Consider the following 14982-nt stretch of genomic DNA (forward strand, 5'->3'; position numbering starts at 1 on the left):
TGTGCTTTATTGAATTTAACAGTTCAATTTAAATATCACGTTGAATCTGATAAGACCCCAACCACATGTCCCTCTTGGAAGGAATAACTCATCTTTCGTGTGGACACTTCATCATCTCAGAGAGGCCCGTCTGTAGTTGGGTCACTGAATCAGTTTGTCTTCTTTTATAAAACCATCTCTTCCACTATCTTCCACCAAACAGAAGACAGACAAAGTTAACACCGTGATGGTGAACATGTGGAGATGTTTGCCTCAGGAGTTGGAGGAGACCAAAACAAAGCTAAAAGAAGAGTAAATATCAGACTTGACATTGTGTTTGCTCTGTCAAATGTGTAAAGAGGGTTTGCCAACATCACCAAATCAACTTTGTAAGGATGAAGGCTTAACTCTTGGATAAATAATGATTTAGGGGATGTTAAAGGACCCATGTAATGTTATCTTTACTTCCTTAATATGATGTTATTCATATTATGTTAGTTTTACAAGTCAAACCCCTCAAACAGATAAAGTCATTCAAATGTGTCGTATAGCATGACGGCCCGCAGTGTGAAGGAAGCCTGAGAGGTGGCAGAGAGGCCAACTGAACACACAATCTAAACCCACGTAGATTACACACAAACACACACACACACACACACACACACACACACACACACACACACACACACACACACACACACACACACAACGCCTTCTCAACATAATCCTCTGTCCCTCTCAAGGGCAGCGAGCTGTGGCTGCTGCTGGAGGGCCGAGGGGACCATGTGGCGAGGCGTCCATATGGGGTAACCCGAGTAAACGCAGGGCAAGCCCACCGTGCGTCCGTGCACTCTGTTGACTGTTTCAACAGACATGTTTTCCCAAAGCAAGAAAAAAGTACACTAAGAGGGGTGCCTTAAGGCACGGCTCAGTTCACTGAGCTATCTCGCTTCAGGAATCTGATCTCACTCACTTAAAGACTGCGGCTTCCCTCAGCTGGACTGCTTAAACCGGCTCTCCTGCTATCGATTCTAACCTTAACTTTAAATGTTAAATTAAGAAATAATCTGTGCAGAAAGAGAGGATGACGTGTACTGATTTGCATGAATGTCTTTCTTTATAAAAAAAGAACCGTTTCCTCAGCCGCTACACGCTTCTACGGCGTGTAAATGAAGTTTGGGCTTCCTGTGTTCTTTTATCTTTCCCTCCCTTCAATTCACCTGCGGATGCAGTTGCAATCAAAAATGCTAATTACCCAAGTGGCTTAATCAACATTAGAATAATTACGCCATTAGAATACAAGCAAGCTGTGATGAATATGGGTTGGTAAACTCGTGTAAAACATGTGCTGTTTATTTGATTAACATCAGGATGCAAAGATGGCTCCCCAACCAACAAAACAGGTGATTGATTGAGACTGAAAAAATAAATACTGGAGGATTAAAGCAGAGGCTGGATTCCTTTCGTGCGAAGCAACAAATAATATACTTCATGCGTTTGCTACATTCCCGTTATCTGGTGTTCTTTTCTGCTCCCAAATTGACATCTATTTCTGACCCGGACAAGCCGAGAACTTCACTGGACTGTGAGTGTTGAATGTAGTAAATGTCATTGTGCGTCTGCTGCCGCACACAAGTCGTAAACAGACAGAAACCCAGTTCGGAGCGGGTTAAGTCAGCGTCATACCACTGATTGAATTATTCTTCATACTTTTAATTGAAACTTTGGTCTTTATTGTTGTAATCTCTAATGTAGTCACAGTAACTTACAGTAACAGTTTTTGGAACCTGCGTTCTTGTCCCAAAATATTGTAAAGTTAGGTTAGTTACGCGTTTATGACATATTTATGTTACCTTGCTTCGATGTTACTGAGTTTACATACGTAATATAAGCACAACCGTGCCGTTTTTCCCAAACCTAACCTGATTTTGCTGCGGAAACCTAAGCGAGTGTTTTTGTTTGAATTCACAACATTAACCACGTGTGCACTGTGACCGTAACGGAGTGTTTTACTTGAACGCAAGAGTTTCATGCCGGGGAAGTAACCGAGTCAGTCACGTATTATTGTCCATGGGAAAAATAAAGGAGACTTTTACCTCCAGAACAAGGGGTGCCTGAAATAGTTCACTGCGGAAACACAACTTTAATATTTTTTAAATCCTTTGGCCATAAATGCATGAAAGTAAACTCTAAATATTAATATCTTGGACATAAAACCATCAACAAAAAAAAAAGGCGGTGCTTATCAGTTAAAAACTGAAAATCACCTCCATTTTACAAAATGAATGAGTAGCCCTACTTCCCTACTTCCCTCTTTTTGCTAAAAGAATTGATTTCCAATTGAACGGGAACTGGGCTCAGCCACTCGGGTCATCATGAATATTTAAGTGAGCGGTGAATAAGTGGGATTTAAGCACTGTTTTGCTGACGTTTTGACCTTAAGTGTCTCCTTTTGGAGTCAAGGAGGGGAGCGTTTTGAGGGGGGAGGGGCACGTCAATATTGAGACACACACACACAAGTCAATTAATGCCGTAAAGTGTCTTTTCTCCTCTTTCTCTGTTCTTCCTGAGTGACCGGCTGAACTCTAAACACCATCTGCTAAGAAATCTCCCTAAACTTGACCCCAACGCCCCGAGGGGGCGGCCGGCCTCCGCCGCCGGGTCCTGCTCGTCGGCCCGTCCAGAAAAGAGAAACCTGGACTTGTGTCAACTTGACGCGGCGTGAGGGTTCTGCGATTTATCGCGTCTCGGCCTGGAGAATCGTAACCTGCATTCACAGCAAAACAAAAGCAGCGGGAATACGGCGGGTGAAAGGGGGGGGGGGGCATTAACAGCCCATAAATCTACCAGAGAGGTCCACAAGTGTTCTGTCTCTGCTGCTATTTAAGATGACGGACATGAGGGCTAGACAGCACGTTACCCAGAATGCATTCCACACAGGCGTCTGAGGAAGGTGCACTTGCACTGACTCGCAGTTGATTATGCAGGATCTGTTTTTCATCTTTTCTCACAGTTTGAGACGATGTGTGAGACGCCCACAGGCTGCAGACCAGCTTTTAATTATACAGGGAAATGTTTTATTTTTCTTTATTCAAAACAGGAAAGTAATTCATTGTGTCTTCCACATTGTTTTAGAAAAGGCGAGGATGACACGATACTCATTAAATGTTCAGTTATTTGCATTTCTCTCTCCTCTGGGGGCATGTGGGGCGACGGGCTTTTATACAAACATGATACAATTCTTTTTATTACTTCTGTTGATGAAAAATGAGGGTTAAGCATTTCACACAAAATCTTTGTTTACTGAGATTGCCCTCGTGAAGTTTGAATAAAGTTTGAATCTCTTTAAAAGTGCCGGGAAAACAATGTTGTTGTTTGACAAAGAAACCACATATCATTTGATATCTTCTCAAAACAATGACGAGGGTTTCACAGTTGTGGGCCATTTTCTAACAACAGTGGCAAAATGTATTTTGTTCATGAATTTGGGAGTTATGATTGAGGACTGAGGTTGGTTAAAGGATTTAACGAAAAGTGGAATATTATATTAAAATACAATTCTTTCTTTCTTCAGACTTAGATGTTTAAAAATGTTTTATTCAGAGTCCACCCCTTGTTTTTTGATCTAAAATCGCCAAAAACATACTTTGTTGTGGTTACATTTGACTGCAGTAAGAGATCTACTCCAGATAAGTCACAGATGAGTTAGGGATCTATCTGGACCTGCAGGACTCTGTGCTGGACAATAGATAACATGCTGCAGCTATTGATCTCTGCTGGTACGTTAAGTTTTGGGTGAGGGGCGCTCTATCGGGTTTCTAGGCACAACTGCTCAGTCTACCCGCTAGCTGCCCCATCTTTAGAGCCCCCTTATGTTCCCAGAGCTGGTCAGCGGAGGGGCCATTGTCAGAAACAACATTGTCAGCATTGTCAGAAACCTGTGTAAAACCGTACCATTACATGTGCAATAGAAAACACATCATAAACATACAGAGCTTCATATCTGCATCAAATGACCAAAGAGCAACCCACAAAGAGTGCAATCAGACAACCAAATACAGAATCCCCATGGCATTGTCAATGATGATGACGTCAGCAGCTTGTTTGGGAAAGTCGTTTTCACAAATCTTTGAGAAACCCAGCCGAATGATGCGAAAAGCAGCCCAAATTTCATCCACCAGTCCAACGCAGCCCAACTTAATCAAAAGTAGCCCAATTGGGCAGAAAACTGCCCGATTTGGCAACACTGTCTGTCAATCGTCCATTTATTGGCAAATTCTAGATCTCAAGAGCTGTCTCACGATTTTCAAATCTCACTTAGAGTCTAAAATGCATTGTTTCTATCCTCTATCCTCTGCCTTCTATGAACAACAGATATATTCTCACAAATATCGAGAATAATCAACTTTTGTCACAGCTCAGGATTCTGTGTAAATTGTTGAACTGATTGCATTTTACCAATAATTGCATTGTGTCCTGCCCTGCAATCCAGATCCAGACACAAACACATTCAAAACAATGGGAAGAATAGATGCTGTGGCTAATTTGAACCCACCACATCAGCCACCATTATCACAGTGAGAGACAGAGACCCTGGCAGCGGATCTGATTACAAATACTCCGGTGTTATTTAAGAAATTGCTCATTTGGCAAATGTTCGTCATCTGAAACCTAAATGTTCATTTTCATCGATGCGTTCCATGGGATTTGTTTTTAATTTAAACAGACAAAAGAGAAGCAAAAAAAAAGACATATAGTGGGACACATAATCATTGACGCATAACCATTCGACAGTACAGTTGAGCCTCACATCCAACCTTGATAGACACATCCCTCAAAACAAAAACATACGACTCACAAGGGAAATAAGCAACAGTGAGCCTAATGATGGAAACAACTTAATGTGGCAGCAACATCGCCCAGACTCCTCCCCGACAGCGCAGTTTGGCACCGTGTGCATGCGTAATGTCCATTTGGGACGGGCAAGCTAATTTAGCGCGAACAACACCGTGCGGCCCTAATGATCACCGAGCCGCCAGAGCCCGCCCCTATCACTATCATTCTGTGGTCCAGTCGCAGCGCAGGCATGGCTGCAAAGGTGGGACTCGTTTGAGAAGTGAAGCCGACGTTTGGAAAATGACCTTTCCCCATTAGACAAGCTGACAGGGAACATGTGGACGATGAAGTGCACTGACGTTAATGAGGCACCTTGCAGCTGTGGGGCGAATCAAAACTCACTGGGTCCTAATTTATTTCCCGTGTATTCCCTTTCTTTCTCTCTCAATCCCTCAGTCTGTCTTTGACTCAGTCCTTCACACATGTACAGGAGCACATGCAAACCCACAACTCGGACTCCTTAAAAACCCTGCAACTAAAATAAAGACAAAGCTGTGGGTGAGTATAATCGTTGTCACGTCAATTGAGCCACATGAGAGGATATTGATAGACAAACTGCGACTCCTCCAAAACCAGCACTTTGCTAAGGTGCTGTAACTGATCGTGTGAACGATGAACCCCTGGACTGGAGTTTCGGCTGGCGGCGGTGGTGTGTCTCCAAAAGTCTTCCCCGGGGAAACATCTTCTCCACCTCGTGCCACTGGCCTTCTCTGTAACGCTATATCCACATCAGAGAGGCTGGCCCCATTGATTTAGCACTTAGCTCCATCGTCCCATATGAACAGTTATCATTTTTGGGCGGGGGCCAGGGTCCAGGCGTCAAAGTTACCGATCAATGATCCGAACTTTGGAAACGGGGCCGGCAGAGTTTTGGATGAGGTGTAGATTACAGGAAATATGGTATCGTACTGACCTGGCTTTTATGTATCACCGGACATATAAGGAGGTAATATGGATGATCAGTCACGTTGATGTTGTTTAGAACAGAAAACATATACTTTTAAAATCCTTAAAAAGTTTTCAGGTGGGGGAGAAGATGGAAAGAGTGCTTCAAAGAATTAAGTTAGACGATTTGACAACAACTTGTGAAGTGTGAAGGTGTTATGTGAGTGTGTTGCTCTATTCAAATTCTAGCAAAGACGTGATTGAGTTCAACACGCAAACCGTTTCAGACGATGATAGAAAGGTACATTTTCATTTTACGGGTCATCAATTGCATCCCAAGTATGTCATTCTGTTTCGAAGATTAAATCAATCAAAATGTCTGCTATTTGTACCTGTCTCGAGTGACACCAACATTTGTGTGATTTATTTTGTTTGATTTGTTAGGTCCGAAGCTTACTTTGCTCTTCAAGCGTAGTTATTTCAAGCCAAAGAAATTGTGTTTTTTCGAACCCTAACTAAGTACTTTTGTTACTTAAACCCAACCGCCACTGCTTCACAACGTTCACTAACCATCAAGGTGTATTTCAAGGACTAAAGGAAATGTTTGTAAAGTTGAGACTTCCAGTGTTGCAGTTATTCTTCATGTTTAAGTTGAGCACCGAGTTGAAGTAGTGACAGTTCACTCTTTGTCAAAGCATGCACAATCATGCAGAAAGCCTGTTTTTCTTCATTGTGACTTTCTTGTCATTGGCAACAGTTGAGGAACTGCTGGACAACTTTCTCCTTTCCACCAAGAGAGTTTTAGCTGCGCTTCTTAATCTCTGGACAGTCTGTTTAAGCGCTCTCTTGGGGCCCGCGGGGCAGCATGGCATGAGCAGATGGGAAGTGGAAGTTTTGCTTCGAGGTCATCTGCATGAGCTGTGAGATTTGACCCCTTTCACAGGGGCCACCGTTTGTCTTCATGTTTTCATGTCTGACTTACTGAGTCGGTTTGTGTGAGCTCTGAGATTTCACGAAGGATATTTGTTACATCCTTCAGCAAAACCTGCTCCAAACAATTAATTTATTTGATCAAATTGGTTTAATTAAAGGCAATTGTAATGTTGTACCAGGCCAGGCTGATCTCATCCAGCATCCATGGCTATACCTATACGAAAAAGAATGCGGCGTGAGTCATAGGTAGGCCCCTATCGCACAAAATAGTTGTATATGTCAACCAAGTAATCATGAACGAGGAAGACCACAAAAGCACACAAAGAGGGTGAGAGGGTCAGAGGACGGGTCCGACAAACACAGATCCTTCAGCCAGGAAACTGCTGTTGGTTCCACGAGTAAAACAAGACTTCAACGTTGATTTATTTGTCGCGTAACTTACATATGTTAGTGACGGCACTTCGTAGTTATTTTAACCCAAAACGATGATCTATTTCTAAACCTAACCAAGTGCTGGTGTTGCCTAAAGCTAACTAAGTTGTTTCCTGTGAAGAGAGAAGTTTATTTTGAAAAGACCGTATGGATGTATCGAGTGGAATTTGACATGTGTTGCTGGACTTTCCTAGGAAAACATAGGACAGAAAGATTTCCTACGATATCACATGAACCATTATGAGGATACATTGTCCAGGCAACTCCACAGTTGAGCCCAGTATCCTCGGATTTACTTTCATAATGGATGATTGTGCAGCACACAACATTCAGTGCCAACGCAGGGAGCGGTGGACCCTTAATTTAGGGATGTCCAGAGTGTGTGTCCCTCTACAGATCAACAATTATGAATTGGTTTTATTGTTCCGACAATCTTTATCGAACCTGAAACGAGTCTTAACCCTAACCATCCAGCAGCTCTGGAGTTTGGTGTTTGTTGGCAGCCCTAAGTGGAATCAGGAGATAACTTTTAAGTGGTTCAATCATTACAGTGAAATCTGCAATGTGTCATTAGTTAAATCTATATTCGCTCTATTAATTAACCAGGGAAGGGAGCGATTCAAAATATGCAGCAGCAGGTTCAATGATTGGTTGATTGTCAGGCTTCCTTGCATGGAGCACTCGATTCCTGAGTAGAAAGTTGTGTTTCCATTCTGTCACACATTGTCACGTTCACTTAAGTTTCTTAAGTCTCAAAGGTACATTTCTGCATTAAAATGTCTCTATTTGCTGCTGTCAAAATGCAAATCTAGTCCAAATAGATGTGCCACAGGCCTATTTTAAAGAAAGTCATCATTGTACAAATACAACAACCTGCTAAGTATCATGAGAGACTCTTAACGTCATGGAAAGCAGAGAGAAGTGCAAACAACAGGTGTTAAACCAGGCTCTGCAGACTGCAGTTGAATGTTCCACATCATTTGGAGCACAGTAGATTCAGTGTATTTGTCTCTTCCTTGCGGCGCATTTATAATTCAAATGGTTTGCATTTGAAAGCAGAAAATTATAGTTCAGGCATTATGTATTTTCGCTGTATTCATGATAAGCGGTGACTCAGTATTCATGTGAAAAATATGGCTATTTTGTTCTCAGGCTTTGCATCTTGAATAAATATCCTTTGTTATTCAGTTAAAAAATAAACACATTTTTCTCCCCAAAGGAGGCGCGTCCTGGTGAATCAAACGTTATTACCCGTTATTGGAAACGGTAATAACGAAGGGCCGCTTTCTGAGCGCACTAATTAGCATCTTCTTCCCACGTTGTCTGAAATTGGGACGAGTAAATGATGTTATCATCGCCTTGTTAATTCATCGAATAATTTCTCATTTATTTAGATGATGAGATCTTTAGCTCAGCTCATCCAGCTAATAGTCTACCTGTGGCTTAAACAAATAACATGCTTGGCAATACAATACTCCATAAGCCTTTTTATTTTGAACGGTAGCTTGCAATATTTATATCTTCTCAGCAACTCAGAGATGGTTAACAAAGGATTTAAATATTAATTATGTGCTTTTTCCTCCCACTGTTCATCTAAATATTTGTGTGTATTCAGCCTCACCTAACTAGCCGCCTTGCTTGAACAAAAGGATCGGACTCACTTGCCCCGCAGCTGCCTTTACGTCGTGTTTTCAGTTATATTTAAATACAACTGCAGAATATGAACAACCTTCCAGCAAACAATGTTCAAGTAACTGAGCTGAATTAAAAAGTGGTTAATTGTCACATTCAGAGCAGAATGTGTGATAGTTTCCATAAGTTTGATTTTTGATGATTGTGGAGGTTGAGGTGGTGGATGGTTGGAGAGAGTTTGACTTTAACTTTGGTGGCTATTTTCCTGTTCCACCTCCAGCTGTCGGCCATTGTTGACACACTGTTTAACTGGTAACTACTTCTTCATGTAAACCTCACGTCTGTTCATACTTTAGCATTGGGGTCTTTCGGAGGTTAAGTAAGGAACCTCTGTGTTTACAATGTGGCACGACACCAAAGATCTGCTCACAAGCTACAAGCTCACTTCACTGAACAAACAGCGAGTACTGCCAATATAATTAGCCGTCCGAGTCACACCGGCTGTTTTGGTTTCTACTTCGAAGCACGATGACAGAACATTACTTTGAAGAGTCACCTCGGTAAATATGACTAATAGGGCTCCTACAGTTTTTGTTTAACAGCCTGCAGGCTGATGCAGATAATGATCACCGCTAGCTTCCACCAGCTAGCGGGGACGGGACCAAGTCATTGTTGTGCAAGACTCAAATATTTGCACTCAAGTTAAGTCAAGTCCTGAATCAAGTCCCAAGCTAATGAATGAGGGAAATGAATTGATGGTGGCACACTTTTTAAAGAACATACTCCAGTCTATGGGCTTGTGGGGAAGGTATCAAGTATTTTCAAGTCATAAAGCTCGGTGTGTGTGTTTGTGTAAGTCTGACTGATCTCAAAACTTACCAGCAACTCCATTTCTTTCTGTACATTTCCTCCAGTTTCCTGCCATTTTCCTAAATTCTCATTGCATTCACAAAGTGGAGAAGAGCTTCAGGATCTTCATGAATCTTTCACTCAAGCGTAACATTTTCAACTCAAACAGACATATTTTCACCTTTGATCCAGCCTCCACTCGTGTCTTTTCATTAACTTTGCATGCAATCATTTCATTTACTACATAAACTTAAGCTGTTGAACAATTGACCAATGTTGTCTTTTTTTCTTCTGGTGTGCACTCAATTTACCAATAAGACCTTGCAGCTTGCATTGAGATCAGCGACAAATTCATCTTTGCACACATCCCACTCCATCATGCAGTTACTAAATAAAATACGTGCCATTTAATATGAAACAAGTAATATTATCAGTGAGAGGCAGCCAGGAGGGAAGCGGCATCATACAGCACTCCTTAACTCGGGCTGTACGTCTCCGTTTAAGAGGCCTCGTAAAGATTCGCAGAGTTCTGTGCTATAAGCCAGGAGAAAATTGGGTGCCATTGCAACAAATGAATACCACGATGTCTTGGAGGCAAATGAAAACCCTTCACACTGAGCGGATCTGAGCAGCCAGGAGTCATCGTCGGATCTCCCTGGTGTCACCTCTAGCCTATTAGTCTCTATAAAGGATGATGAATTAGAGACGGAGGGGGAGGAAAGCCTCAGTACCGATGCCGAAGATGGGGGTCATAAGAATGATAAAGTGAACAGCGTGAGCACTTTAATGGGCGACGCCAGCAGAGAGGGCGGAAAGAATGAGGAACATGAAATCTTAAAGAGGGGGATTTCCATGTCGTTCTCTCTTTCTGGTCCGGAGGCCAACAGGAATACGTGAGCATTTCATTTTCTCAGGCAGGACGTGCACTATTTTGTTTGCCCGAGTTGAGATTGTTGTTGAAGGACGACTGACAGGCTGAATATAAATACAAGTTATTACAAAGACAAAGAATGACAGGAGCCATCTGTCTTACACCAGATCAAATAAACAGATCTGCAAAATCAAACATACCGGTCTGCCGTTTCACGATGAAGACACGTTGATGAAGAGATGACAAAATATCTAACAGGTTTTGTTGTTTAATGTCATTAAAACACTTCTGCAAATGTGAATATGTGTTCATATGAAAGTAGATTACGTTACAGTCCGCCATTCCCACACAGGATTACAATTGCTTACCTTCATACAAGGAATTCACACATGCATGCAAGTAATCCAGTGGTCCTGGCTGTCATTTTATCTCAGTCACAGTAGCCTTCATGTTTTAAGTTCACTTTCTTTCACTTGTATCACGCAAACCGACCATTTTGTTCAATACAGCCAAGTGGCGAAACATGGGTTGGCTTTTATTGTGAAGCAGTCACAGGAAATGCAGTGTCACAGAGGTTAGCGCTACCTGCAATCATTCATCAAAGATGTGTGAAACAAAGACCATTTTCAACATCTTTTGACAGGGGATCGGTTTTAAATATTTAAATATTACATGTTGGAGCAAAAGAGGGACGGGATACACAGCTCCAACTCATCATAAGGTAACCAGCTCAAAGTAGCTGCTCAATGAGGGTTTGCAGTATATTAAACCATATTACTGTTATCACCACTAACTACAGACGTTGGCAAATTTGATTGAACATTTTAAGTGGCCACACTCTTACAGTTTCCAAAAAGAGTTACCAACACTGCACAGGAGACACTGTTTTGTCTTTTTCACGTCAGGTGTAAGAGGCGAACAGGGAACCTGGAATCCAGACCAACGGTGTCATTATTCTACAGCCATTACATTGTGCAATCAATAATTACTTCATAATGATGAATTAAAACTGTATATTAAAGGATTATAATTTAAAACAATCCTATCAAACACGAACAATAAATATGTAAAACAAAATACTTCATCTCCATAAATCACTTATCGTCTCAGCCGAGGATGTGACAATGCACTACATAGAGGATTTCCTCTTCATCTGCTTTGTATGATGGGATTTCAAATCAAAGGAGCTTTTATTCTTTTGAGATTTTAAATGAGCTTTTGTATGTTACTGCTAATTTGCAAACAGATTCATTCAAAGTGGGATGATCTGAAAAGGTTTACTGGGCAATAATATTATCCTAAATTGTGGTCTTGGGAAACTCTTAAGAATATGTACTTTTACAGAATGAAAGTCCATTTAATATACCAAATATATTGTGTGTTTGGGGTTTGGCGATGGAGAGATTGGCATGCCTTCATGGGTCATTACATTAACAACCGATGCTGGCAGATCAGTCCAGCCTCGGAAATAAACCTTTTTGCCTCCTGAGATGAGAGTCAATCATGTCTTTACTGCGTGAGACAGTGAAAACAAATGGCGATCATATAATATTCCGAAAGAAGAAACACTTAGTCTGAGCTCTTAATGGGTCTTTGTCTTGCAAAACCTTTCTTCTGACATTGACAAACGACGCTCAGTCCTACCTGGAAAAACAGCTCATGCATTACTTCCATGATAATGGCTGGACTGAATGAGGTCATGTGTTTCTTTTCCCTTATTCACATTGCAGCGCTGCTACTCTGCTCCAAGGCAATAGTATCATGCAAAATAATTAAGAGCCAACTACATTGTTTTGTATTTATGTTCAGTTTGGAAAAGCTGAAATCCATCGCCGTCTCATTATATAAAAAATACCAGCAGGTCAATAGATTGTGCATCATAAATCTGCAGCTGGAGTCAATATATTTAAATATTCAAAACAAAGAGGAAAGACAGTCTGTCGTTTTAATGAATGCTTCAAAAGGATTTGCCATTTTTCATCTGACAGCTGACATTTGTTTTGCTTTTCGACAAAAATGCATCAACAACAATTACGTTTTGCTGTTATTATCGGTCATTTATCATCGCCGGTAATCCGCAATTCAGCGAGTGTGCATTTTCAGTGTTTTGGGGTAATATTTGCTCTTACTGACACACTATCTAGGCTGCGAGGGAAAGTAACTCAAATGGACACTGTCATAAAAACAGATGTGTTGAAAGTGACACATTCTCTCTGCGAGTGTATTAACCTCTGCTTCGCGCTCCTCTGCCACGTGAACCTGCGGTATCCTCTTCCTCGCATGGATCGCTGACAGCTGAGAAGCTAAGTATTGTGTAATTGCAGGAGCCGCGGCGGCATGCTGTGCAATAATACGCTAAGTGACTATTAATCATTTTGGTGACAAATAACAAAATAAAGGCGAGACGTGGGATTTGATTGATGTTCTGCAGGAAAAGTTGTCGGTCGCCGAATTGCTGATGAGGCATTTGTCTTTTTTGAAGCGTGTGTTTTTTATCCTCTTCGCAAATCCACTGCTTGAAAAAATGTGGCACCAGCTTTGACAATATAATTGCTTTTTTTTTTTAAATGTATTGAAATTTACAGCCCCACGGAACATGTGGTTCTAGCTTCTCTCTTTGGAAACGGTCTTCTGTGACATCTTAAATGCTTATTTTGACAGTGATAAGATGTTGAGAGGTTGACGAAAGCTCAGTTGATTCTCTATGTTTGCTCATCGCTCAATCATTTCTATTTTAACGACTAAGAAGGGGAAATTATCAGACAATTTCACGACAAAAAAAGGTTCAGGACAGTTACAGCACAGTAACCCGACATCATGTTTCTGTCTTCCATTCACTTCAGAAAGTGGTCACCGTGACGTCAACCGGTTTGTGGACTGCGGTTTCGAAGCCTCCACTATGGACACATTTTGACCGTCGCCATCTTGGATGTATGAGTTACCGTCTTGGTTTTTGGCGCCACAAGTGACAGGAGAGGGTGAAGTACAACTCAACGTGGAATAACACATTTTTTTCGGTGAAAATGTTACGATTAACTTTCATAAACTGAAAATACACTGTGAAAGGGTTAAAGTTGTAGGACAACATCAACACCGGGGTAGCGACCTGTCAATCACAACGTAGCCCCGCCCTAAATCATATACCCTTATTTATGGTCTATTTGACTCTAAATGGACCACAATGTACGAAATGAACATCATGCTGTATTGAAGAAGACTTGAAACTAGAGATTGAGACATAAACTCATGTTTACAATGTTTACTGAGGTAATAAATCAAGAGAGAAGTAGAGTCATTTTCTCATAGACTTCTATACAACCAGAGGAGTCGCCCCCTGGTGGCCATTAGAAAGCATGCTGGTTGAATGCACTTCCCCATTGGATTCACTCTTCAGACTCAGAGGGTGCCGCCTGGTTTTGACGCAAAATACAAGGATGGGTTTTCTGCTTTGCTGCTATCTCGCGGAGGAACAGGTCAGGTTTAACTTCACCTTGCGAATTCACTCACTGGCTGACCGAGCCAACGTGATCTGACGGGTTTTTAAATTAAAAAGTCGTAAAGGTTGTGCAAAATGCAGCATTGCTCCTTTTATGACACTTCCAGTGCATGGTTGCTCTGCTCCGCATGTATTTATTGCCCACATTGGAACCATGATGTCACATCCTCTTTTGGGGGGGAGGGGCAATTGTGCAGCATTTTTACTGAACAGAGGGCTAATGTGAGCGTACCTGAAGACTTCACATGTTGAGATGATATTAGTCCTGTGAGGTGAGGGCTTAACTGTATGAACAGGGATGCAGAGACAGATTATCTCTGCTCCACAAACCCTCCCTGGATAAATAAGGCTTGAGAAGAAAGTGGCCCACGGTAGACGACAGAATTGCTTTTGTTGTGCAACAGACACATGTCTGTCATCCCGAACTCTCTCCTCCTCCATCCTGCACGTTCTCCATCACTGGGTGATTAGGGCTCAGGGATGATGGATGGGCCAGAGAGGAGCTCTTCCTCGATGCTTCTTCTCAGGCCCGCATGTGTCACAGACGCGCTCCCCAGCGGCCATCAATCTGGCACCACGGCCTCTCAAACCTGCGTCCAATAATGCGACGGCACCTCAGACTAAAGAAGAAATCAGAAGCGTGACGGGGAGAGGGAGCAAGAGAGGGAATCGGAGGGAGGAAAGGAAAACAAGCTGTTCCTGCTGACATCAAATGTACCTCAGAGGGTCGTCAAGAGGAAGCACTGAGCGAGCGGCGTCCCGGTATGAGCGCCTACACACGGGAAGTGAGCGCCAGGCGGGGAGAGTCTGCGAGAGGAGGATGAGCTCATGCAGGGAGGGGGAGGGGGGGGGGGTGTAAGGATAGAACCTCTTCCTCCTCTTGATTCGACTTGATTTATGTGACAACTTTAAAAACATTAGGCACAAATAAAATCGCTGAGGATCATTTTGGTAGTAAATCAAAGACTTGTTACCGTGATCCACATGATGTTGGAGATGGAAAGGAAGC

Source organism: Melanostigma gelatinosum, assembly GCF_949748355.1.
Source record: "Melanostigma gelatinosum genome assembly, chromosome: 5".
In the NCBI taxonomy this organism is placed as follows: Eukaryota; Metazoa; Chordata; class Actinopteri; order Perciformes; family Zoarcidae; genus Melanostigma; species Melanostigma gelatinosum.